We start from the raw sequence: 27,056 nt of genomic DNA, 5'->3' as shown, positions 1-27,056 counted from the left end.
CCAGCTTTTAGTTTTTATTGATCTTTGCTCTCGTTTCCTACTTTTTCATTTATTTCTGATCTGATTTTTATGATTTCTTTCCTTCTGCTAACTTTGGGGTTTTTTTGTTCTTCTTTCTCTAATTGCTTTAGGTGCAAGGTTAGGTTGTTTATTCGAGATGTTTCCTGTTCCTTAAGGTAGGATTGTATTGCTATAAACTTCCCTCTTAGAACTGCTTTTGTTGCATCGCATAGATTTTGGGTCGTTGTGTCTCCATTGTCATTTGTTTCTAGGTATTTTTTTATTTCCTCTTTGATTTCTTCAGTGATCACTTCGTTATTAAGTAGTGTATTGTTTAGCCTCCATGTGTTTGTATTTTTTACAGATCGTTTCCTGTAATTGATATCTAGTCTCATAGCGTTGTGGTCAGAAAAGATACTTGAAACAATTTCAATTTTCTTAAATTTACCAAGGCTTGACTTGTGACCCAGGATATGATCTATCCTGGAGAATGTTCCATGAGCACTTGAGAAAAATGTGTATTCTGTTGTTTTTGGATGGAATGTCCTATAAATATCAATTAAGTCCATCTTGTTTAATGTGTCATTTAAAGCTTGTGTTTCCTTATTTATTTTTATTTTGGATGATCTTTCCATTGGTGAAAGTGGGGTGTTAAAGTCCCCTACTATGAAGGCTTCCCTGGTGGCGCAGTGGTTGAGAGTCCGCGGGTGGTTGGACGCGGGTTCTTGCCAGGTCTGGGAGGATCCCACATGCTGTGGAGCCATGAGCCATGAGCCATGGCCGCTGAGCCTGCACGTCTGGAGCCTGTGCTCCACAACGGGAGAGGCCACAACAGTGAGAGGCCCGCGTACCGCAAAAAAAAAAAAAAAAAAAAAGTCCCCTATTATGAATGTGTTACTGTCGATTTCCCCTTTTATGGCTGTTAGTATTTGCCTTATGTATTGAGGTGCTCCTATGTTGGGTGCATAAATATTTACAATTTTTATATCTTCTTGGATTGGTCCCTTGATCATTATGTAGTGTCCTTCTTTGTCTCTTCTAATAGTCTTTGTTTTAAAGTCTATTTTGTCTGATATGAGAATTGCTACTCCAGCTTTCTTTTGGTTTCCATTTGCATGAAATATCTTTTTCCATCCCCTTACTTTCAGTCTGTATGTGTCTCTAGGTCTGAAGTGGGTCTCTTGTAGACAGCAAATATATGGGTCTTGTTTTTGTATCCATTCAGCCAATCTGTGTCTTTTGGTGGGAGCATTTAGTCCATTTACAGTTAAGGTAATTATCAATATGTATGTTCCTATTCCCATTTTCTTAATTGTTTTGGGTTCTTTATTGTCAGTCTTTTCCTTCTCTTGTGTTTCTTGCCTAGAGAAGTTCCTTTAGCAGTTGTCGTAAAGCTGGTTTAGTGGTGCTGAACTCTCTCAGCTTTTGCTTGTCTGTAAAGGTTTTAATTTCTCCATCAAATCTGAATGAGGTCCTTGCTGGGTAGAGTAATCTTGGTTGCAGGTTTTCCTCCTTCATCACTTTAAATATGTCCTGCCAGTCCCTTCTGGCTTGCAGAGTTTCTGCTGAAAGATCAGCTCTTAACCTTATGGGGATTCCCTTGTGTGTTATTTGTTGTTTTTCCCTTGCTGCTTTTAATATGTTTTCTTTGTATTTAATTTTTGACAGTTTGATTAATATGTGTCTTGGCGTATTTCTCCTTGCATTTATCCTGTATGGGACTCTCTGTGCTTCCTGGACTTGATTAACTATTTCCTTTCCCATATTAGGGAAGTTTTCAACTATAATCTCTTCAAATATTTTCTCAGTCCCTTTCTTTTTCTCTTCTTCTTCTGGGACCCCTATAATTCGAATGTTGGTGCGTTTAATGTTGTCCCAGAGGTCTCTGAGACTGTCCTCAGTTCTTTTCATTCTTTTTTCTTTACTCTGCTCTGCAGTAGTTATTTCCACTATTTTATCTTCCAGGTCACTTATCCGTTCTTCTGCCTCAGTTATTCTGCTATTGATCCCATCTAGAGTATTTTTACTTTCATTTATTGTGTTGTTCATCGTTGTTTGTTTCATCTTTAGTTCTTCTAGGTCCTTGTTAAATGTTTCTTGAATTTTGTCCATTCTATTTCCAAGATTTTGGATCATCTTTACTATCATTATTCTAAATTCTTTTTCAGGTAGACTGCCTATTTCCTCTTCATTTGTTAGGTCTGGTGGGTTTTTATCTTGCTCCTTCATCTGCTGTGTGTTTTTCTGTCTTCTCATTTTGCTTATCTTACTGTGTTTGGGGTCTCCTTTTTGCAGGCTGCAGGTTCGTAGTTCCCGTTGTTTTTGGTGTCTGTCCCCAGTGGCTAAGGTTGGTTCAGTGGGTTGTGTAGGCTTCCTGGTGGAGGGGACTAGTGCCTGTGTTCTGATGGATGAGGCTGGATCTTGCCTCTCTGGTGGGCAGGTCCACGTCTGGTGGTGTGTTCTGGGGTGTCTGTGGACTTACTATGATTTTAGGCAGCCTTTGTGCTAATGGGCGGGGCTGTGTTCCTGTCTTGCTAGTTGTTTGTCATAGGATGTCCAACACTGTAGCTTGCTGGTCGTTGAGTGAAGCTGGGTGCTGGTGTTGAGATGGAGATCTCTGGGAGATTTTCGCCGTTTGATATTATGTGGAGCTGGCAGGTCTCTTGTGGACCAGTGTTCTGAAGTTGGCTCTCCCACCTCAGAGGCACAGCACTGACTCCTGGCTGCAGCACCAAGAGCCTTTCATCCACACAGCTCAGAATAAAAGGGAGAAAAAGTAGAAAGAAAGAATTAGTAGAAGTAGAAATAAAGAAAGGAGGGAGGGAGGGAGGGAGAAAGGAGGGAGGGAAGGAAGGAAAAGAAGAAAGAAAGAAGATAAAGTAAAATAAAATAAGATAAAATATAATAAAGTTATTAAAATAAAAAAAATTATTAAGAAAACAACAACAAAAAAAACCAGACGGATAGAACCCTAGGACAAATGGTGGAAGCAAAGCTATACAGGCAAAATTTCACACAGAAGCATACACATACACACTCACCAAAAGAGGAAAAGGGGAAAAAATCATAAATCTTGCTCTCAATGTCCACCTCCTCAATTTAGGATGATTCGTTGTCTATTCATGTATTCCACAGCTGCAGGTACATCAAGTTGATTGTGGAGCTGTAATCCGCTGCTTCTGAGGCTGCTGGGAAAGATTTCCCTTTCTTTTCTTTGTTCTCACAGCTCCCAGGGGCTCAGCTTTGGATTTGGCCCCGCCTCTGAGTGTAGGTCGCCGGAGGGCGTCTGTTCTTCGCTCAGACAGGACAGGGTTAAAGGAGCCGCTGATTCGGAGGCTCTGGCTCACTCAGGCCGGGGGGGGGAGGGAGGGGCACGGAGTGCGGGGCGGGCCTGCGGCGGCAGAGGCCGACGTGACGTCGCGCCAGCATGACGTTGCACCAGCCTGAGGCGCGCCGTGCGTTCTCCCGGGTGAGTTGTCCCTGAATCCCGGGACCCTGGCCGTGGCGGGAGGCACAGGCTCCCCGGAAGGGGGGTGTGGATAGTGACCTGTGCTCGCACACAGGCCCCTTGGTGGCGGCAGCAGCAGCCTTAGCGTCTCATGCCCGTCTCTGGGGTCCGCGCTTTTAGCCGCGGCTCGCGCCCGTCTCTGGAGCTCCTTTAAGCGGCGCTTTTAATCCCCTCTCCTCGCGCACCAGGAAACAAAGAGGGAAGAAAAAGTCTCTTGCCTCTTCCGCAGGTCCAGACTTTTCCCCGGACTCCCTCCCGGCTAGCCGTGGCTTACTAACCCCCTGCAGGCTGTGTTCACGCCGCCAACCCCAGTCCTCTCCCTCTCCTTCCAACCGAAGCCCGAGCCTCAGCTCGCAGCCCCGCCCGCCCCAGCGGGTGAGCAGACAAGCCTCTCGGCCTGGTGAGTGCTGGTCGGCCCTGATCCTCTGTGCGGGAATCTCTCCGGTTTGCCCTCCGCACCCCTGTTGCTGTGCTGTCCTCCGTGGCCCCGAAGCTTCCCCCTCCGCTACCCACAGTCTCCGCCCGTGAAGGGGCTTCCTAGTGTGTGGAAAGCTTTTCCCCTTCACAGCTCCCTCCCACTGGTGCAGGTCCCGTCCCTATCCTTTTGTCTCTGTTTATTCTCTTTTCTTTTGCCCTACCCAGGTACGGGGGGGGGGGGGGGGTTCTTGCTTTTTGGGAGGTCTGAGGTCTTCTGCCAGCGTTCAGTAGGTGTTCTGTAGGAGTTGTTCCACGTGTAGATGTATTTCTGGTGTATCTGTGGAGAGGAAGGTGATCTCCGCGTCTTACTCTTCCGCCATGTTCCCGGAAGCCTCAAGGCTTTAATTTTTTTTCTTTTAGCGGTACGCAGGCCTCTCCCTGCTGTGGCCTCTCGCGTTGCGGAGCACAGACTCCAGACGCGCAGGCTCAGCGGCCATGGCTCACGGGCCCAGCTGCTCGGCGGCATGTGGGATCTTCCCGGACCGGGGCACGAACCCTTGTCCCCCGCATCGGGAGGCGGACTCTCAACCACTGCGTCACCAGGGAATCCCAAGGCCCGAATTTTTTTAAATTAACATATCTTTTGCTTCATGAAAAGCATCAATGAGTGAAACTGGCATTCGTATTACTATTATCATCATTAGTATTTTTATTTCAAGTACACTATAAGCACATTGGGTGTCATTACCTTGATTTGTGCTTAAGTACTGTTTCTCCTGCTGTAGCTTTGCATCATCAATGTAAATGCCAACACTGGAAAAGACCCTAACATCATAGTATTGTTATGAAAATATCTTTGACGTCATAGACTCCCTGAAAGTATCTCAGGGGTTCCCAGGGGTATGGATATCACACTTTTAGAAACACTGATCTAGATCCTCAACTGCCTTTTTTTTTTGGTTTACATTTTTGACATATTATAGAAGCAGACTAAGTGAAAAAAATTGCGGGACATGAAAGTTTAATTATTTTACAGATTATAAGTTTTTACAAGAGTTTTTATAAAAGAAATAACAATATATTTCACACTATACAAAAAGAATTTCTAAAAGTCCAAAACTATTTGTTCTCAAATTTATGTTGGAAATGAGGATGAAAAAGAGAATTCAAGCTTTCTGGTACTTGCTTGTTCAACAAATATTTTAAAATACTATTAAGTTATCCAGAAATGAGAAATGAGAAAATTTAGAATTGATAAATATATATTGATATACTTTTGTTGTTGTTTTTAATTTTCTATTTAATGAATTTATATGCCCTTTGCCCATTTATCCTGATACAATTCTATTAAACATTTTTAATAACTTAAAATCTATTACTTATGTGTATGCTTCATAGAGCAAATTTCATTTGTCTATTTAAACGAATGTTTATTTTTATTTTAGGTAGAAGAATCCTGGTATTAAATCAATTCTGTGAGCATGGCCAGTGCTGCTACAAAGTAAGTAGAAAGGTTATATGAAATCCAGAGTCCTTGCTGCACAAAGTTCTCTGTCTTTTTCCCCCTCTTTCTTCCTTCCTCCCTCCTTTTCCTTTTTTCCTGTCTTCCATTTGTTTTGGAAAGTTTGTTTTTTAAAAAAATTATCCACAGCAAACTTTCTTCAGTCTGAAAAAAAAACAGGTATTACCTATGTTTCTATTTTCTTTTTAAAAGAAACAATCTAATCTTGCTAAAATGTATCTCTTGGAATGAATCTGAAATAATTATCACACATCACTCTGTCCTTCCTTTTCAAGTATCTCTGTGAATCCCTTTCCACATAGAGGAAGGTTATTGTCAGGTCTATTCCGTATAGCAGTACTAGTACCAGCGTAATGGACAGGTCACTCTGCTCTTGTATTCTAGGAGTGGGTAGCAGTTAAGAGCTCAGGCTCTGGAGTAAAGTGGCCTTGGGTCTCAATCCTGTATCTATTGACCTTGGTGAAGTTACTTAACCTCAAAAGCTTTGGTTTCTTCGTCTGTAAAAATGGACCAACATTAGTACCTACTACATGAAGTTTAATTGAGATAATACATGCATTGTACTTAGCACAGTGACTGGCACATAGTTTAAGTAAGGTATGCTTGTTATTACTTCTGAGTCTCCGTGTCCTCAGCATTCATGTTACATGACATACAAGGGTTCTGACAATAAATGCAAATTCCTTTCTGTTTGGTTGACTTTTGTGCTGATAAAATTTCTGAAAACTATTGGTCCTTGTCAAAAAGAAAATCTATTGGTAGAAGGAGGATCACAAATTTATACACATGAATGTAAAATGAACATATGCAGTTTATGTTCTCTCTCATGTATTTGATCTTTCTTTCAAGGGTCTAATCTACAGAGTAGCAAAGTGGAACAATTTTTTCTAATCCAATAATTTTAGTCTAATCCAATTTAAGTCTTTAGGCAACCTAATATGTTTTTGGTCTAAATCCCAGTATTTTGGTCTCCTCCTTCTCAGCCTCCTTCTCTCCAACATGGTGTCTGTGTATACTGAAGGGGGTATCCTGTGGTGAAGGGAAAGAGATGGTCTCCAAGATGTTTTTTCAAGGCTCTGTACTGTCCTTTTGTCCCTATGGAAATGCCTCTTGTTTACCTGTGACTACTGCTTGCCCTGTTAGAGGCTGAGGTTGTTGTCTATTCTCTAGAAATCCAGGGTCAGGGCCAGGGGCTCTTTGGTAATTAGCCTTAAGATCTCTGTGACATCCACTCAGTCCCTGGAACACTTTGCCCTTGCCACACTTGACTTCGAGCCAAGTCAGACTATGAGCTGACTTCTGTGTGCTATGTTGGGGTCAGGTGGGAACATCTATTTTAGGAGAACTCAGCAAAGACCCTTCTTCTGCCTAATCACACGATGCTACAGCTTTTACTTGGTTGCCACCACCCACCCCTTCCCTACGTAAAGTAGGACAAAAGTGCTTGTGTTTTAGGCATTTCCCTAAATTGAATACTCTGAGATAGGAGAGCAGGACACATATATCTCACCTACCTTTGCCCGCTTTTGTTCAACCAGGCTGGAAGGGTGGGCTTCCCACCTCCTTTATGCCACATCCTGGATTCTGTGATCTGGTGCACCAACCCTGCATCTCCACGTGCTTAAAGTGGGCTTAAAGTGGTGTTTTGTGAGGTAGACAACTTTTTCTCTCTTTGTCCTGACAGCCTGGCTTTCAAGTCCACTTTCTTCCTTAAAGAGTTCAAAAAGTTAGCTCTGAGAATCAAAGTTGAGCAATACTGCCTTTGTTCTAGGCTCTTTCCTTCCCTAGAGCAGTAAACCTCAGGCTCAAATTGGTGAAGAAAAGCTGAAAGGGGGAAATTAAGAACACTGTTTTAATATTCACAACATAAGATCTGCTGTTATGTTAATTTACCAATGTTTGTCTAACTACAAAACCCATGCTTTTTCCAATGCACACTTTTGGCAATGGGTAAGTCCATGGTCTTTTAGGGCAAGATAGAAGAAAATTAGAAATCAGAGGATATAAAGAGACTTGAAGTAGTTGGAGTTTGGAAACAAGCAGCGAGGAAGGAGAGAGAGAGACATATTTAAGATTCTCCGAGAGCGCTCATGCCAAGTATTACTGCTGTAGAAATGGAAGTGCGCCTGATGATTTTATGATGCTGCCTTCAACTTACATGCCCTCATTTTAAAGAGCTATTAGTGAAATGATTACTTGGAGTCCAACACAGATTGTTCTCATCGAATTGTATATTCAAAATAATTAGGTTATAATCTAAAATATTGTTGTTATTAGGTAGCATTTCTTTAACACTTCAATGTTTGTTTTGAGATCACCTAAAATGAATGAAGACACTGGAGTCAGTCTGTCCGGGTTTGAGTCCTGGACCACACTCACAGGGCATGTGAGAATTTCAGTTTTCTCATTTATAAAATGAGGATTATTATAGTCAACATTTATTGAGTGTTTTTGTACACCAGGCACTCTTCTAAGCACTTGTATATTAACTTATGTAATCGATAAAAAACCTCAGGATGTATTACTGTCATCTGTTTGGAGATAACACAACTGTGTCTCTGAGAATTAAGTTATTTGTTCGTGATCCTATAGTTAGTTAGAGGTGAAAGTGGGATTAGAACCTAGGCAGTGTGGCTCTAGATCTGAATGATAACAGCTAACACTTTTTTTTTTTTTTTTGCGGTACGCGGGCCTCTCACTGCTGCGGCCTCTCCCGCTGCGGAGCACAGGCTCCGGACGCGCAGGCTCGGCGGCCATGGCTCACGGGCTTAGCCGCTCCGCGGCATGTGGGATCTTACCGGACCGGGGCACGAACCTGTGTCCCCTGCATCGGCAGGTGGACTCGCAACCACTGCGCCACCAGGGAAGCCTGCTAACACTTTTTAATATATTCTATGCCAGGGCTGAACTAAGCACTCTATGTCCTATAAGAGGGAAACTCTTTTAATCTCATTTTATAGATTAGAAAACTGAGCATGGTGAGGTTAAGTATTTTGCTCAAGCTGACACTACTAGTAAATGTGGAGCCAGATCCACGTAGTCTGGCTCCAGAGTTTGTGCTGTCTACCTTCCTGCTAAACTGTCTCAAAGGAATTTCATGAGCAATAACTGAGCAAATCCATGTGCAATACTTAGCACAGCACTTGGCACAGAGAAAATGCTAGATAAATACTAATTAATTATTAGTAACCAGGAAACCCTATTAACTGGCAAATACCATGGAGATCCCTTAAGAATGGAGTGTTCTGTACAGGTAAACCTTTTGTTATATGTGTTATTCTTGTACCTATGCCCATTATTTGGTTTTATATAATTTCATTCATTCATTCATTCAATCAGTCAGTCTTGCCTCATGTTACTTTTAATGTGCCAACACTGTGCAAGGTGTTCTGGTATGTGATGGGCGGATACCTTTGAAAAAAGGCTCATAGACTTGTTGTACTGAAGTTAAAGATGCACTAAACAACTTTTGTAAAAATTCCATACTAGCAGTAGGGCTTCTCTAACTAGCTAATTTCAGTTGTTTGGAAGAAATGTATCCTGGACTTGGGTGATACCTACCAACACTGTGCCATTTAGCTCCTTCAAGCTAAGTTTTTGCACCTGTCTTGTAACATTTTCACATGCATAACTTTGATGTGCTTTATCTCTTAATCTGGAAGCTGTGTGCCAAAACTTTATAGCTTTTCACTTAATGTCTTACTCTGTGTTATTTCCTTAAATATTTTAAAAACACAGCCTCTGTTCTAAATGCCATCTTGCTTCTGCTAAGGGGAGAGAGTCTGGATAGCCTAAAAACACAGGTTTCAGAATCAGAGCATTAGTTCAAAGCCAGTTCTTTTGGCTCTTCGAGCTCTAGCATGTTATTTAACCACGTTGAACCTCAGCTTCCTCATTTATGACTGGGGATAATAATTTCTATCCTGCAGGATTCCTGGGTGATTAAGCAATGAAGGCAAAACCTTCAAAACCTCCTTGTTCCTCTAAGACACTCTATTTGTGCATTATATTTCTATATTTCTACTGCATTATTATTATTCTAATGTTAAGAAAGTATAATTTCATCTTTTTGTAGTTTGGAGTCATAAACAGTTGGTCATTACTTTTCTAAAATCCATTTGCTTTTTTTGTATGAGTAAATCCTGTTTTTTCTTTTTCTTCCAGTTTTTCCATAGTGATAGAAATGGAGTGATGCAATGCAATTTTAGGCTGTTGCAAATATGTTAGGGGGAATAAATTCTTATCATTATGGGTACCAACATAGTAGATTAGATAGGGTGATGAGGAAAGAAAGTGACCCAAGTAGAATTTTAACTCAATAAAAAGAGGAAAGTTAAGGAAAAAAAACGATTTCAAAATTGATTTGAATAAAGAGAAGAATCAAAACAATGAGATCTACCTTGACTTTTGCAAGCCAACATTTGAAATTATAAAACAATTGAATCTCAGAATTTGAGAGGCTCTTAAAAGCCACAGGGGGTCTAGTATCTGCCACAGGAATCCCATCCACAGCATCTCTGCTGGATGGTCATCCAGCCTTGCTTTCTAGAGAGAAGGGGCTTTTGTCTTTGTGAAGAATTATAAGGCCGTTCTTATGGCTACAAAGTGCTCTGTTAGTCTGATTGAGATGCCCTTTCACAAAAAATAGCATTCTCGGAAAGATCACGTAATTATCTCTTATAGGAAAGTCCTTCAAATATTCAAAGATAGTACTTTCTTCAAATTAAACAACCTCTTCTCTCTTAATTGTTCTCTACTGGTTGCCAATGTTTCCCTTAGAATGTAGAGCACAGAACAGGCATGATTAACAAGTATTTTTTCATACAGATTGTTGTTAAGCCAGATCTATCCCCTACTGCCATGTGGATTATTTTTATCACCTGAAAGAAGATTTTAGTAATACCTGAATCAGGATTTAAACTGACACCCAAATGGTTTCAAAGGTATGGTTTTACTAGTACCATATTACTCTACTATAGCCTCCATTCTAGGCACAAGAAACTGATTTTTTCCAAATACCCCACATTCCTCCCATTGCCATAATTCTCCACAAACTGTCACTTCCGCCTGTAATGCTTCTTCTCGTTTCAGTTCTTGTAAATTTTCACTCAGCTCTCCATAATCAGAAGAACTTCACCTTTTGCTCCTCAGGCCTGACCCTGCCACCTAAGACAGACAGTTCTTTCTTCATGATCTCACACAACAGACTTCTTCTGTGTTTATTGAGAAGAAAATGGAGGCAGGGATCCAGGTGGTTGTCATTTTAAAATCAGCTTGATTAAAAAATTTTTTTATTGTTTTTAATTTTTATTGAAATGTAGTTGATTTACAATGTGTTAGTTTCAGGTATACAGCAAAGTGATTCAGTTTCTTATATATATACATATATATTCTTTTTTAGATTCTTTTCAATTATAGGTTATTACAAGATATGGAGTATAATTCCCTGTGCTATACAGGAGGTGCTTGTTGCTTACCTATTTTATATATAGTAGTGTGTGTCTGTTAATCCCAAACTCCTAATTTATCCCTCTCCCACTTTTCCCTTTGGTAACCATAAGTTTTTCTTCTATGACTGTGAGTCTATTTCTGTTTTATAAATAAGTTCATTTGTATTATTTTTTTAGACTCCACATATGAGTGATATTATATGATAGTTGTCTTTGTCTGACTTAGTATGATAATCTCTAGATCCATCCATGTTGCTACAAATGGCATTATTTCCTTCTTTTTATGGCTGAGTAATATTCCACTGTGTATATAGAACACATTTTCTTTATCCATTCATCTGTCAATGGACACTTATGTTGCTTCTATGTCTTGGCTATTGTAAATAGTGCTGCTGTGAACATTGGGGTGCATGTATCTTTTCGAATTACAGTTTTCTCTGAATATATTCCCAAGAGTGGGATCCCTGGATCATATGGTAATCCTGTTTTTAGTTTTTTAAGGAACCTCCATACTGTTCTCCACAGTGGCTGCACAAATGTACGTTCCCACCAACAGTGTAAGAGGGTTCCCTTTTCTCCACACCCTCTCCAGCATTTATTATTTGTAGACTTTTTAACGATGGTCATTCTGACTGAGCTTGATTTTATTCAAAATAAACTCACAGAGGATTAACTATGTCTGCAATGCCTTTGAAACAAGAATATTTGAATCAAATCTTTTTTCAGAATTTACTTATTTAAGATAGAGCTGGAAATATTTCAGGAACAGATATTTTGAGGTCTTTAATCAAGAAATCCTATAAATCTCCCAAAACATTGTAGTTTTCTAAAAGTTTTCAGTAAAATTCAAATCTATCTTTTAAATAATAGAAGCAAAGAAAATAGGTTACTTTTAGTGTTACGTGCTTCTGAACAATTTTAAGAGAATATTTTTAAGTAAGGAAACATTTTAGAAATGGATTTTTCACTTTTTAAAACATCAGGTAGCTTGCTTTCCATCAAGTCATATTTTATTTTATATTTTCTTATTGCATATTAATCACAGAAATGAGTATTTTACTTAATATTATTTAACAGACACATTTATAAAAACTAACTAATATCTTATTTCTACTGAGAATTTCCCTGAGGATTTTCTTGTTTCTGAGTTTTAAGGATAGTAAGATTGCCTGATACCTAATGACTAAGGGGATTAATTTACATTATATTTAGAAACAACTTCCCACATGTTACTACATCCAAGTGTTAGCCAACAGTTTTAGCTTGAGCAAAAACAGCTTTATTTTCTTTACCTGATACCCACAAACCCTGACTAAGTTTTTTATTTTTGTTTTTAATCACCATTTGATTTTGAACAATGCTGCTGTGAGTCTATTTTTCTCATTTATGTTAATAGCGTGATCTACCTTAACACATTAATGAAACTCTGTTCCTTTCAAGATTTTTACTTTCTGAAGAATATAAATCAATAAAGTCTGCAGAGTTCAAGGAGGAGGTCTTGATGTAGTTGAATATAAAAAAATCCAATATATTTAATCGCAGCATGTATTGAAGTAATGGGACGGAAGTCATTTAAAAATAGATAGCTGTTATAGTAATTTACCCTTCGGCATGGATTTATCAGCCACAGGAGAGAATCAAAAAGTTCTTTTGAAGCACTTGAATTTCCTGTCCTTATTCTTAAAGTTACTTTGAAATTTGAGAGAGAGAAGCATTGCAGCTGTTGGCCAAAGAGCTACCAAATAGGACATATGTTTAAAGCAGAGAATGGTGCTAGATTCTTATTGAAAAGGACACACAGAGCCTGATAGTGTCATAAATAACTAACAACAACAAAAAATGGAGATTGTTGAGTGACTTTTAGACTCGGGAAATTAAAGAATCAGAGAATCTTTTTAATGAGGGAAGGGGAACTTTCTTTGCATTTATTAAGATTATCTGAGATATCAAATGCATTTTAGACAGATGGTATAAAGTAGTGTCTGGGTCAGGTGGGGACAATGGCCTTCTGGAATGCATATACCCAGCCACAGAGGGGGCTTCCATTCAGTACCAGTGTCTTGTTACTCTAAGGGAATGCAGGCCTTGCACACATCGTGGGATTTCTTGAGAGAAGACAGTAATCTGGATTTTAATGTGAAAGTTTCCGGGTCACTTTGCACAACTGCACAAATTGTGAACACACAGTATGCACAGTGTATGTAGTATGCCTATTTGTGAACCAAACAAAAGATTGCACAAAGGATAAATTGGCAGGCAGTTTGCAGCGTCTAGTTCAGACTGTTAGAAAAGCCTTTTATTGAACTGAGATCTATTTTTCAGTAGCTTCGGTTCCTTGGGTCTTAGGGTCTTGCAAACAAATGTAATCTTTACACATGCACACAAAAGTATTTAAAATATTTGAAGCCAGTTGTCATATTTCTTTACCTAAATTTAGGGGCTGGTAAGCCAAAGAGATAAATTGTTTGTTATGAATGAATGACAGTGAGTGTAGGCTGGTCCCTACTTTTCTCTTCTCCCTCATCTGAGTGCTAACCATCACTTTAATAATGCATCTGGAATCTTGCCTTAAATCAAATCAACATGACTGGTCTATTGTTTGGAGGCTCTGTCAATCTCTGGCCTACCCAGTGAAGAGTTCTAAGGTCTGCCACCTGTGGGGTCCTACCTGCCAAGTCCCTGAACCCATGAGAGCATGGCCGGCAGGGGATTTGGTGAGTGGGATCCTAAAATAGTCCATTGTGTCCACACCTGATGTTGAGGGAATTTAGCCCCTTGGTGACTTTATGAGCTTTAGACTATATCTTCTCTCACTAATTCCCTCTGTGTGAGGCTGGTCTCTTTTAGACTAAAAAGATCATGCTTAAAAGCCAGTGGTACAGACTATGTACTGAGCTTGCACTGTGTACAGTTCCAAGCACTGCTTTGTGTATATTGTCATAACGTGCTTGCAGCCACTCTGTGAAGTATTAGCTTTCTTTATTAGAGACAAGGAAGGAAACTGAGCACAAGAAACCCAACCATGACTACACAATTAATCAGTAGTGAAGTAGGGATGCAAACCCAGGAGTGTGGCGTCAGGATGTTTACATCTTCCTTCCTATGGCTCAGCCTAGGTCCCTGGGTCTTCACTACCAGTTACAATGCCTTCACAGACTGGAATTGGACTGTGAATAATACCCACTTTTATAGAGACCGTGATCTGCTCTCTGCCCTGTGTCTGGCCCGCAGGCAGCGTGACCCCGCCGTGTGCTTCATACTGTCTCTACAGCAACCTGCAAAGACAGTGGCAAGTGCTCTTGGGTGTCCATGTAATGGCCAAGGAAGTCTCGTTGCTTGTTGCTGACCTACCTTGCTCTCCTCCTCTTTTCATCCCATGTTACCTCTAGGCTCTGAAATCACCTTCTACCCTGACTGTACAACTTGGTGTTTGTACTTGGTCTTCTCTACATTTGAACCTTGACCTGCTTTGACTTGACTTTCTAGCATTTAATGCCTCACGCTGTCCTGGCCCTGCTAAACTTCAAACCGACATGGGTTTGCATTTGGATTCTACAACTTCGTGGCTGTAAGATTTTGAGCAAGTTAAATATCTCTCTGAGGTTTACCTTTAGCAAAATGGAGAAATTATACCTTACTTATTGAGTTATGAGAATTAACAAGCAACATATATAAAATGTCTAGCACAGTATATAACACAAAAGTGTTCAAATGATACTTATTATGACAGTCATCATTGGGAAGTAGGAACTGAGTAATTCCTAAGCAGGCCTTTAAAATCTCAACTAAGCCTCAGATAGTTGCCCAGGAAAAGATGAAAGTACGTGTTGCAATCTTTGAATAGTTGGCAGCTCCAAGTTTAAAAAACTAGGCCCTAAGATATCCTTATCTATGATAAGATATGAATTTATCAAGAATGATCAATCACAATGATCTTTTATAGTATATGCAATGAAAGAAACATGTAATAAGTTTATTATGCATTCATTTAATTAAGCTACTATTTTATTAAAAAATCTGACAGGATTATGTTTATGATTATCTGATTTTTTTTTTTTAGCTTTGTTCTACAGTCCATCCTCTGTTAAGTACTATCTTTTGGGGGTTCAAACGAACTCCACTTACTAAAAAGTAACCCATTTATTGCTTCTTGATCATTAAGAAATATTTGGAAAAGATAGAAAGGTATAGAAAAGAAAATTAAAATTACCCATAATTTTTTTTATAAACCAGAAATAAATGCAGATAACACTTTGGTGTGTATCCTTCTAGTCTTTCTACTTTGTAAATATATAGTAAATAGAGATATAGTAATAAGAAATAAAGATAAGAATTTCCCAAGTCATTAAATCATCCTTGAAAAGCAGATTTCAAGTGCTGGTATATGAATACCATCCTGTGGGTATATGGCTGTGTGATAACAGTTAACAAGTTATCTGATAAAATTACAATTTTTACTGCTATAAAATTAATACCTTTAAAGGATATGGCTTTCTATTTTTCCTTTCAGCATCTGAATCCTCTTTCTATGTTCAAGACTCATCCCCACTCCCAACTATAGAAGCTGAAAGAGATGCCAGACACTTGATTTGCCAGCCTCCCTTGCAGTTAGAGTGTGGGCTCTCCTAGACCTTGCATAGAAGGGTAGAGGGTTGAAGAAGTGGGGCTGTGCAGAAGAGTGCACAGTGGTCCCAGGAGCAGCCTCAGGGATGCTTGCAAGGAAGTCACTGAGTTTAAAAGTATGAACATTTCAAGTCTCTTTATTTAAATATCCTCTTAGAAAGCTAATTTAACTTACATTCCTGTAGCCATGAACATAACCATTCTGAGTCTTCTACTTCTAAAACGTGTGTTTGCATTACACACATTACCTCAAAAGTTATTGTTAAATAGGGTGAAGATGTCAGTATAATGTGGAATTTGGTTTGGGCATAAGCAATTTCACCGCAGTTGCCAACAAGTAACAAAAACTGAGTGCAAGTTGTATTAACACAGGAGAGACAGCAAGCAACAGAAGAATATAATGCTGTGTGTGGGACCCCTTCACCTCCTGGGTAGAATCGATTTGGCCACTTGCTCGGTCTTGGAGGTGCGTGATGCTTGATTCTCCCGTATTGTTTTACAGTTTTTGTCCTTGTCTCCATGATTTGACAGTCTAATCCTTCTTTACATACTTTTCATTAAGCCAGCTTTCACTTATTTTAATGAGAAAATCCTGTATTTACTGTAGTACAATATTTCTTTAGTGTTGTAGCTTTTTGTTTGTTTTAATTAGGATTGCTATTGTTTCTGTTAGTGCTCTGGTTACAACATTACACGGGTTTTGCATGGCCTTCCCTAGCCCTATTTTTTTCTGTGAACTGTTATTTTTAGAGTGCAGTTCAGCAAAAGGAATTTTCTTAGGAATGCTGCATAGCATTCTGGGCTGTAGCAGAAGCAAGGGCAGTTCCTTCTCTTGCCCCGTCATATCAAACCCAGAGAGACTTGTTAAACATACAGATTTCAGAATCCACCTCAGATGTGATTCAGAATCTCCATGGGGGATGGCTCTGGCAGTCTGTTAATATGTGACCCAAGTGATTCTTATGTTATACAAGTTAGGGAAAACTCTGTGCCCTAAGGTGGCACCAGACAGTCATGCTTCCCCCTCCCCAACGTTAACGCAGTATTGCCTTTGAAAAATAATTAATTACAACTGTACCACCTTTGTGACTTAAAGTGTTCTGGTCCATAGGATCCTCCACTCTGTCTGGTTTTATTTGCAACGGTCCTGTTAAGGCAAGTCTTCTCAGACTTCATTTCATCCACTCACACCAACGATGAACCCAAGTAGCCTGCACAAAGGACCTGCTCTATTTCTATTATAATACATGAACTATCAAGTATGACGTAATAACAGAAGTTTTCTCTTTAAATGATACAGACAGGCTAAGTGAATTTTTTTTTTTTTTTGCGGTACGCGGGCCTCTCACTGTTGTGGCCTCTCCCGTTGCAGAGCACAGGCTCTGGACGCGCAGGCTCAGTGGCCGTGGCTCACGGACGGGCCCAGCTGCTCCACGGCATGTGGGATCTTCCCGGACCGGGGCACGAACCCGTGTCCCCTGCACCGGCAGGCGGACTCTCAACCGCTGCGCCACCAGGGAAGCCCTAAGTGAATTTTTATACAGCTTTACAAATACTAAGTGCAAATCTTGTGAAGATGGGGCTGAGATGAAGGGCAGGATAAAGATGGTGGGGGAAAGGGTGCTTTGTCAATAGAAACTTCACATGAGTTTAAACAGAAAAGCGCTTTACATTTAGAGGCTGTTTCTGTTGGTTGGTTTGTTTTAACAGTTTTGGATTTGCTTTCTTGGTCTAGTCTTGAATATTTTAAAGAGGGAACTTTATTTTGTTTACTTTTCCTGTTTGAGCTAAAGTGTAGAAAAGACACATTGTTAGATTGTCGTAAAAGATTTGTTGTAAACTGTGTAATTTGTTGTAATACTCTGTAAACTCAGAGTAATAAAGATAAGCCAACTCATAATAGCAATGCTTAAATTCCAGAAATTTTCTTCCATAACAGCCTTGTTCATTATTCTTCTAGTTACACCTCTGAAGCCAGAAATCCCATAGTTTACATCAACATTCAATTGGACTTGTTACTTTCTCTGCTTATTAAAGAGAAGCCCAATATATACCAGCCTATAAGCAATAAGAAATAGTTGTTTTATATTAATAACATTCCACTCCTTCCAATTATTTCCATGTGGTTAGGTAGGAGGATTTGAATGCACAGCAGTCAGTTTGGGTTGATTATCATGAAGAACCGAAGCAATAATTTTCAGGGCTTTGCATCAAGAGCAGCTTTGAATTTGGGCTCTCGTAGTGCACACCAATATGTTTGTAACTCCAGCACTAAAGTACTCTTCGTCCCCATGTGAACTGGAAGAGGCCATCTGGGAGGGTGCTGTACACAATATTATGTTATTTGGGGCCTTTACTTAAACTGGGCCCCTTCACACTGGAAAACTGATTACAAAAAAGCAGTTTTCTCGTGGTCTGGTTGTTTTTCATCATATCTAAAATCCTAGTGTGGAAGTCTAGGGCATGCAAAGGTTTCGAGCGCTAGCGCTGCCATTTAGGGAGTTCTCTTATGCCGTTTTTAGTGAGTCGGGTCAGAATTTTCCAGCTGTCCTCTCCACCTACTGCAAATACATGAAACCCTAGCAAAGCCCTTTTCACTGGTAAACACTTTCTTTGTTTAATTATAGATACATAATATATTAGTTCAGTTTCTTAATTAATTAATTTATTTTTGCTGTGTTGGGTCTTCATTTCTGTGTGAGGGCTTTCTCTAGTTCTCTAGTTTCTCAAGCGGGGGCCACTCTTCATCGCGGTGCACGGGCCTCTCGCTATCGCGGCCTCTCTTGTTGCGGAGCACAGGCTCCAGACGCGCAGGCTCAGTAGTTGTGGCTCACGGGCCCAGTTGCTCCGCGGCATGTGGGATCCTCCCAGACCAGGGCTCGAGCCCTTTTCCCCTGCATTAGCAGGCAGACTCTCAACCACTGCGCCACCAGGGAAGCCCCTATTAGTTCAATTTCTGTTTGGTATATCAAAATAATTCCACATAAGTCTGATAACACTATATGGTAAGTTACCCTCAGAGATTGAGGCAGAGTTAAGATCAACAGGAAATTTGATCATTTAGAGTTTAAAAGAGTCTTAGATTTCTCTCTTTTCCATCACTTCAACCGAACTTTTATTTCTTAGTTCCACCTTTCTACATACACCCTAAAAGTATTAGTTGTTGTAATGGATGCCATACCATAGCGTACCATCCAGGTCTGGGATGCTCATTCCCCTGGCTGCTGGGAGTGTTGGTGGCTGACAGCTTTCAGGTGACCCCTCTCCATGCATTGCCCTCACCCAAAGCCATGCACCTTCTTGGAGGCAGCCATTCCAAAAAAAGTCACAGTCCTAAATTCAGTTTTCAGAACAAAGGCAATTTCCAATCTAGAACCCATTTACTGAATGAGAGTTCAAAATTCCTGGAGAAAAAAATGCCAGTAATTCCATGCCAAGTATATACAATAATGATGACCCCCCATCCTCCCTTATTCTTTCCCTAAAATGACCTACAGCCATTTACTTGGATATTTGTACAACAGAAAATGGAGAATACATCATTTCAAGGTGTGTCAGATGTGAGGTCTGAGTTGACATTGATGACCCGGAACTTAAGCATCATCATGACTTCCAAGTAATAAATGGGGTCCTGGTCCAGATCCAGCTCACAGTGTACCTCTTGGACTCATGGATATAGCCAGTGGTCATTTCCTTGGTCCCCACATGTCTAATTCCAATGGACCCATTTGGTAGTTGGCAGAATATATTGGTGCTTTGGCCTATAAGGTAAGAACTACCATTGTGCGAACAGCAAGGAGTAAATGGACAAGTGTAACAACTAAGGCCTAAGGACATGGTGACCAGGGGCTTAGACCTCTTAACCATGGGGGTCTGGGTCACCCCTCTAGCAAGTCAGCTGACCAGCAGAGGTGATAAGAGAGAAAGCGGGGAATCTAGAATGGTGGCAGACAAGGAAATGATACTCCACTGTGGCTTTGAGACCACCTGCAGTGGTAGGGCTGTAGTTTTGTTCCACTCACCTTTGTCAGTTTCCCTAGGAAAACAGACCAAACTGAATCCTGCAAGAGCTGGACCCAGAATTTATTATATGACACACATGAATCTGAGTGGCATGAGGGCAGGTGGTAGATGCTGCAATGTGCCACTCAGATCCCCTCTTCACATCTGAGGCCGGCATCTTCCAAACCACTGGGAACGTTACCACGTCAAGAATTGCCTCAGCTGACTAGTGCTGCCTGGTCCAAAGTCACACACACCTGTCCTCAGCAGCCTGTTTCTAATGCCTGGTCAGTGAGGGTGAGGATACAGGCAAACCCTGTTGCCTCCGGGGAAATGACTCTGAAGGGCATCCTAACTCTGGAGCTCCCTGACAGGTCAGGTGAGGCCTTTTTGTGAGACTGCATCAACGGTTCAACCATCTCCTTTGCTCAGTCAGTTTTACTTCCTTCTCTCTGCCAGGGGGCGTTAATCAAAGGGCGTCAACTTCCTGCTTGCAGGTCTCCATCTCAGAATCTATTCCAGGGAACTCCACCTAAAGCAGTTATTAAAGCAGAAATGATGCCAGATGTAAGATGTGTGGTCATCTTATCTCATGGAAGCTTCTTTAAGTTCTCTCATTCCCCTTCCTGGGTGAACTTCTGCATTAAACAAGCAGCAGAAACCCCTGAATATCCGAAGTTTACTGATGCCCTTCTTTTCTTCTTCCTTATCTCAGCCACCAAAACCTGTTCATTTTTCTTGGTAATGGCTCTTGAGCTAATTATCATCATCATTATTACTATATTTAATGTACATAAGTTGTTTCTTATCTAGTTTAGACTCTTCTCCCCTCCCATGTAGGTATTTCAATTGGTTCTTCACTGATCTCTTGCCTCCTGCCTCTTCATCACTCCTAAACCATTCATTATATACAATGTTTTCTGGTTGATTTCCCCCGAATTCTACATTATAATAGTACCTCATTGCTTATAAAGATGAACTAGCTCAATTATGTAGAAACTGTACTTCTTCGTGTGACGTCCCACAGGCCTGTGCCTTGGGCCATACTGACCTTTTCCTAATCTGTTTTATAAATAGTTACTGAATATTGACAAAGATAAACATGCAAGTCTGCCTTAAAGTTGCTCGGGATGATTTCAGAACTTCTGCTGCTGCCACATTCTATGTGCAACACTATCCCTTGAGTAAATCCTCTCACAAATACTGATTCTTTTAAGAATATAAAATATTCAAGCACAGTGAAAAATACAGAGAATTATAAAGTAACTGGGTACTAGGTTTTAACAGTTTTCAAGCTTATTTAATTTGTCTTTAGTTTTTTGATCAATAATTCATTTGAGATGCTCCTGTATAGCTTTTTAAGATCTCATTCATTTCCAAAAATGTTTTTTCATTTTTTTTCCTTTCCTCATATAAATATTTAAGGCTATACATTTCTTTTTATATACTGTCTTAACTGCATCCTAGATGTTTTACTATGTAACAATTTCCTTATCATTAAATTTTAAGTTTTAAAAATTATTTTGACCTATGAATTATATTTGTACTTAAATTTCCAAATATATGGAAGTTTTGTGGTTGTTTCCACGTTTTTATTATTTATTTAGAATAGTCTTTGTTAATTTAATGTTTTCTATGTGTTATAAAATGTGATAAATTTAGGGATATGTTTACTGTAGATTTTGAAGTAATATGTATTTATAAGTTGGGGGTTTATAGTTCTATGCATGGTTACTAAATACAGTATGTATGGTGTCATTCAATCTTTCACTTCTTTAATTCTCTTTTGGATTGATCTCTCAATTATTGAGAGAAGTATAATAACATCATTCACTATGATTATAAATCGCTCAACTTTCTAATTTTATGAATTTGCACTTAATATTTTGAGGCTCTGTCATTGGGTACATATGTTGTAATCAGGGAAGGAAAGTCATTTGTTTATCGTGCTTGATTTTTAACAACAAATGGCAGGCTCAGGTCTTAACACTGGCTGTTGGGAGGCAATTCTCTGTGAGTTGCTCATGTCTCTGCATCTCTTACAAGTGAGGCAGTGATTGCCCTTTGGTCTGAACTGTCTTTTCAAGGATGTTTGTATAGTGATCAACAGTGGAAGATAGGTAGTATATTCCTCTGGAGCAAAGGGCAGGCATACCCATTATAAAAGACTGGGGTTCCCTAAGCTCAGGGTTCCACGCCTGTAACACAACCCATAGGCATCCATTGGGTCCAACACCATTGCTCCTATGGGCCTTGGCAGGGATGAGGGGACTGATGCAAACATGCTGATGCTCATGCTTCTTGAGTAATAAAATCCTTTGTCTCTTTCCCAGAAGGCTTCTACAAGTATCCATGAAACTGTGGCCGGCTAGTATGATAAAATTCTTTGTCTTTATCCCAGGGGTTTTCTACAAGTATCCATGAAACTGTGGCAGGCTAGTATGATAAAATTCTTTGTCTTTATCCCAGGGGTTTTCTACGAGTATCCATGAAACTGTGGCAGGCTAATATGATAAAATCCTTTGTCTTTATCCCAGGGCTCTTCTACGAGTATCCATGAAACTGTGGCAGGCTAATATGATAAAATCCTTTGTCTTTATCCCAGGGGTCTTCTACAAGTATCCATGAAACTGTGGCAGGCTAGTATGTTACCTCTAAAGTAGGGTAAATCTTAGACCCTTTAGAGTTCTTCACTTCATTTTACAACTTGTCTGTATTGCTGCTGCTATTACTTCCTTCACACTCCACAGTGCCTATTATAGCAAGTTCTATTTGATTTATGTGGTAGCTGCCTAGAGAATTCTCTGAAACACAGTAACAGTTGTTTATGCTGTTGCTGATAGAACATTGCAAAATGGTGTTTTAACTCCCTCCAAATGGTTTTAGTCTGGATTTTAGCCCTGAAAAAGGTTGAAAAAACTTCCTTCATTCTTTCCCAGCAAAGTCAAACTTGAGCTATAATTTGGGTTTTGATTTGAGATTTGATCTGTGTGCCTTTGCATTTCCTTCAGCATGATTTGAGTGGATTAAAGACTTTTTTAATATTTGCAAATCATTAACTAATATTATTACGTAAATAACTTGACCTAGTTATCAGTTCTGGAAATAAGATCAAAACTTACTTATCCAGATGGTCAGGTTCCTCAGCAGCCTCTTTCAAATAGTCTGCATTCTTTGGCATGCTCTGTCATAATTTTTCACATGTTGTGTGTTCAAGCAATAAACATCATTTTATATTATTCTCTGCAAAAGTAAATGTGTTGCAAGATTAATAATATGTAGCCCATGGCCAAATGGTAATGTTTTTTGCATTTTATGCGGTTTTTCATGAATTACTCCATGGTTGCCCTCTGTGGTGAGAATAATTGAATGCTGGCTGTGATAATTGTTGCAGTTTGCTCAAATTAGGAAAAATTAATGGCCCAGATAAATCCTCAGATTTTCCTGTCTCTTAGAGCTGATTTAGTGAATATTTACTTGTTGTAAGTATAGGAAGTTCTTAAGTAGAGATATAGTTTGAACTTTGCTTAAATTGTTAAACTGCCCCATAGCCTTTTAAAATTTTAAGAAATTTTATTTACTATTAAGTAAGTACAAAAAGAGATGTATGAAATGCATGTAAAGCGTAAGGAGCCAGGATTCAACAATATATGCATGCCTACCTCCAAATTTAAAAGATAATGATCGCTACTATCACCTTTGATGTTTTTTGTGAGTGCCTCATTATTTCCACCTATTTTCTTGTCCCTTCAGATGTATCCACTCGCTTGAAATTTGTGCTTATAAATCCCTGGATTTTTTAAATAGATAAGCCGCATATATTTGTATCTGTAAATATTTTAGTTTTCTGTTTTTAATCATTACATAAATGTAAAAAATAGCTTATTTATTCTTTTATGACTTCTTTTTGCATTCTGTATTGTATCCTAAAGACTCATCCAGGTCTTTTATAATTTAGATTCCATTCATTTTCATTGTTGTTTAGCATTCCATTTATGGCCATAGCACAATTCATTTATCCATTCTACAGCTGATGGACATTTGTGTTGTTTCCATACCAGTCTTCTAAACAGTGTGATGCTGAACTGTCAGTCTCCTGGCACATGGGTGCAAGAATCCAAGGCAGTAGTCTTAAAACTGGGAAATTAGTACAGGGGTAAACAAACGTTTTCCCTGAGGTATGTGCAGCACACAGTTTTAGGGGGACCAATTTCCAAACCCTTTGCTTCTATGTATACTCCTTCCTAAAATTGATCTCCCTGAGAACTTACCTGAAATGCAGGTCTAACTTGCTCACTTCCCCTGTAACAGTCCTTTTCCCTCACTTCACGAAGGACATGCCTTTCACTATTGGCCCATCTTACTGTAATGCTTTATTCAGGGGTATAATAACCTCTAGGGTACCAAACAACAGGACTGTTTGAACTATTGCTCTAGGATAGTGTTGAGAAAGCTCATTATTTGAACGTCTGCCATTACGAGTGAAATTGTGTACCCCCCAAATCCATATGTTGAAGTCCTGATGCCCTGTACCTCAGCATAAGTAGCTCAAATATTGATTACAATTTGGTTTTGTAATAGGCAAATTTTCTGTATTCCCATCTACTTATTGATGCTAATATATTTTCTCAGAGCTTACATTTATAGAGACAAAACATAGGAAATGATGCTTAATCCTCTAATTCTAGCAAAAACAATACCTATAAATTAATTCACGACTTTAAAAGAATCATTTCACTTGTAAATCAAAACCACAATGGGATACCACCTCACACCCGTCAGAATGGCCATCTTCAAAAAGAACACAAATAACGAATGTGGTGAGGATGCAGTAACAAGTGTTCCCACTTCGTGCACCGTTGGTGGGAATGTAAATTGGTGTATCCACTGTGGAAAACAGTACGGAAGTTTCTCAAAAAACTTAAAACTACCATATGACCTAGTAGTTCCACTTCTGGGTAGATATCCAAACAAAACAAAAACATTGATTCAAAAAGATACAAGGTACATGCACCCCAGTGTTCATAGCAGCATTATTTACAATAGCCAAGACGTGAAAGCAACCTTAGTGTCCATCAACAGATGAATGGATAAGAAAGATGTAATATATATATATCTAGAAATCCAACAATAGGGAACGATTAGGCTAATTATGGTAACTCAACTAGATGGAATATTACTTAGTTATCAAAAATGGTCATTATACAATGATCATTCATTCTAACAAGGAAAATGTTTATAATAAAAGAGTACCAAAACAATAAAAATTCCAAGTTCAAGGTAAAAAAAAAGAATTATTTCACTGACAGAGATTATTTTTTGCTTATTAGTATTTAGATAATTCAAAAATATATTTAATGTTGCTTTGATTATTGTGTACTATTATTTATAAGTTTAACTCTAAAAAATTAACTAAGTCATGATCACAGGAAATTTAAAAAATTGTCATTTAAATTTACAATCTTGTTTTTACTATGAGAAGAAATATTAATAAAAGACTTTTAAGTCTAAAATATATGAAGGTAAAATTCAGTTTAAAAAGTAGACTGTAAGAAGATACAGGAAAAAAGAAAAAGTAACACTGAAAAATTTTATTCTGTTGATGTACCTAATTTAGCGTTTTCTAAGTAGTTGGTGAGTTTTAAATTACCATGCTATTTACATTCCATTGGAAACATTTAACGAGATGATGTAATCATTTCATTTAAAAAGATCATATTCACCACATACTGAACAGATATTATTTTCAACTTTTTAAACTTAGGCTGAAAATTTTGGATGGCAATTTAAAAAATATGGCAGAGGGTGTACTTTTACAAAATTCTCTTAGATGTGCAACAAGCAAAAAAGTTTGAAGAACACTGGTCTAATTTCATAAAATATGCTTATCTTCAACTTTACAAAATAATGCCAGGCTGCATAGATACACATATCGGCATGTTGGAATAATTCTTTTTTTCCTGTATCCTCACCAGGATTTGGAATTTTCAGATTTTAACACACCCCCCCTTCGTTTTCTTAAACCCATGTGGATGTATATCCACTGGTTTCTCATGGTGCTTTTAATTTGGATTTCCCTGGTTAATAAATAGACTGAGCATCTTTTCATATGTTTATCACCATATGGGTTTCCTTTTCTGTAGGTGCCTATTCAAGCTTTTGCCCATTTTTTTTCCTTTGAGTAGTTTGTGTTTTTCTAATTGCTTTGAAATAATTCTTAACATATTCTGGTTACTAACTCTTTTTCAGTTATATGTATAGAAGATACTTTCAGTTCATGAGTTGTATTTTTATTCTTTATAGTGTTATGTGATAGACAAAAAGTTTGAGTGATTTCTTTGTATCTTAAGAAATTTTTCTACTTCAAAATCATAAAAATTATATTGTCAGCTAAAACTTTCCCTTTCACATTTAATTCTTTAATCAATCTGGAATTGTATGCATTCAATTTCATTTTTTTATGTAGATAATTATTATAGCTCCAATTATTGGAAAACACCATCATTTATTTATTTTTTATTTATTTATTTTTTGGCTGCATTGGGTCTTCGTTGCTGCACGGGCTTTCTCTAGTTGTGGTGAGCGGGAGCTACTCTTCTTTGCGGTGCATGGGCTTCTCATTGCGGTGGCTTCTCTTGCTGTGGAGCACGAACTCTAGGCATGCGGGCTTCAGTAGTTGTGGCATGTGGACTCAGTAGTTGTGGCTCATGTGCTCTAGACCGCACACTCAGTAGTTGTGGCGCATGGGCTTAGTTGCTCTGCAGTATGTGGGATCTTCCTGGACCAGGGATAGAACCCATGTCCCCTGCATTGGCAGGTGAATTCTTAACCACTGCACCACCAGGGAAGTCCTCACCATCATTTATTTGCTCATTGCTCTAAAGTGCCAACTCTGCTATAAATCAGCTTTCCATTTACATATGTATAGGCCTGTGTCTGGGCTGTCTATTGTTTTATAGAATAACTTGTCACTCCCTGTGTAGCAGAAACTGTGTTTTCAGTTCATCAAGCCCATTTACTTCTGGGCGCACTGTGCTACCATATTTCCCAGCCCCTCTTACAATTGAATACGACCATGTGACTGAGTTCTACAGGGGATGTAGACAGAAGTTATGTACATCACTTCCACAACTAGCCCCCAAGCTTCCCATGAGATCCTTCATAGTCTCTCTCATCTCTTGCCTGTGGCAGGTGTGGAGGACCCAATGGAGTATTGTGAGTCTATAATCAATGGCAGAGTCTAGGCAGGAGTCCGGGGTTCTGAAAATCTGCATGATTCTCCTCCCAGCTTGTCACCGTGTATCTGTCCCTCCTCATCTGCCACCGATGTGCCTTGGACTTTTGTTTTTATTCTCACTTGTTTAAACCGATATAGGTAGTTGAGACCTGAGTGCAATAGACTTAAGATTTTTATACTTGTACATCCTTCCGGTATGCACGTGGGAGAACTGTGAATAGTGCGACATGATGCTGACTCCATGAGGGTATAGATCACATCACTGGCAAGATAGAATCAGGATATTGAATCCATTTC

The 27,056-nt window shown here is 39.2% G+C and overlaps 1 long non-coding RNA gene across 1 annotated transcript in view; it reads left to right on the top strand.

The window, feature by feature from the left end:
• Nucleotides 1-3,615: 3,615 nt before the first annotated feature.
• Nucleotides 3,616-27,056, top strand: part of LOC141278714 (uncharacterized) — a 76,908-nt gene continuing 53,467 nt past the window's right edge. Inside the window, exons 1-2 of the long non-coding RNA XR_012331782.1 lie at nt 3,616-3,908; nt 5,371-5,426. This is a non-coding gene — a long non-coding RNA (uncharacterized lncRNA). The remainder of the gene's footprint in view (nt 3,909-5,370; nt 5,427-27,056) is intronic.

Source organism: Tursiops truncatus, chromosome 5 (genome assembly GCF_011762595.2).
Source record: "Tursiops truncatus isolate mTurTru1 chromosome 5, mTurTru1.mat.Y, whole genome shotgun sequence".
Taxonomy (NCBI): domain Eukaryota; kingdom Metazoa; phylum Chordata; class Mammalia; order Artiodactyla; family Delphinidae; genus Tursiops; species Tursiops truncatus.
Note: the sequence above shows the minus strand (reverse complement) of the source record. Positions and strands in the feature narration are given on the sequence as shown.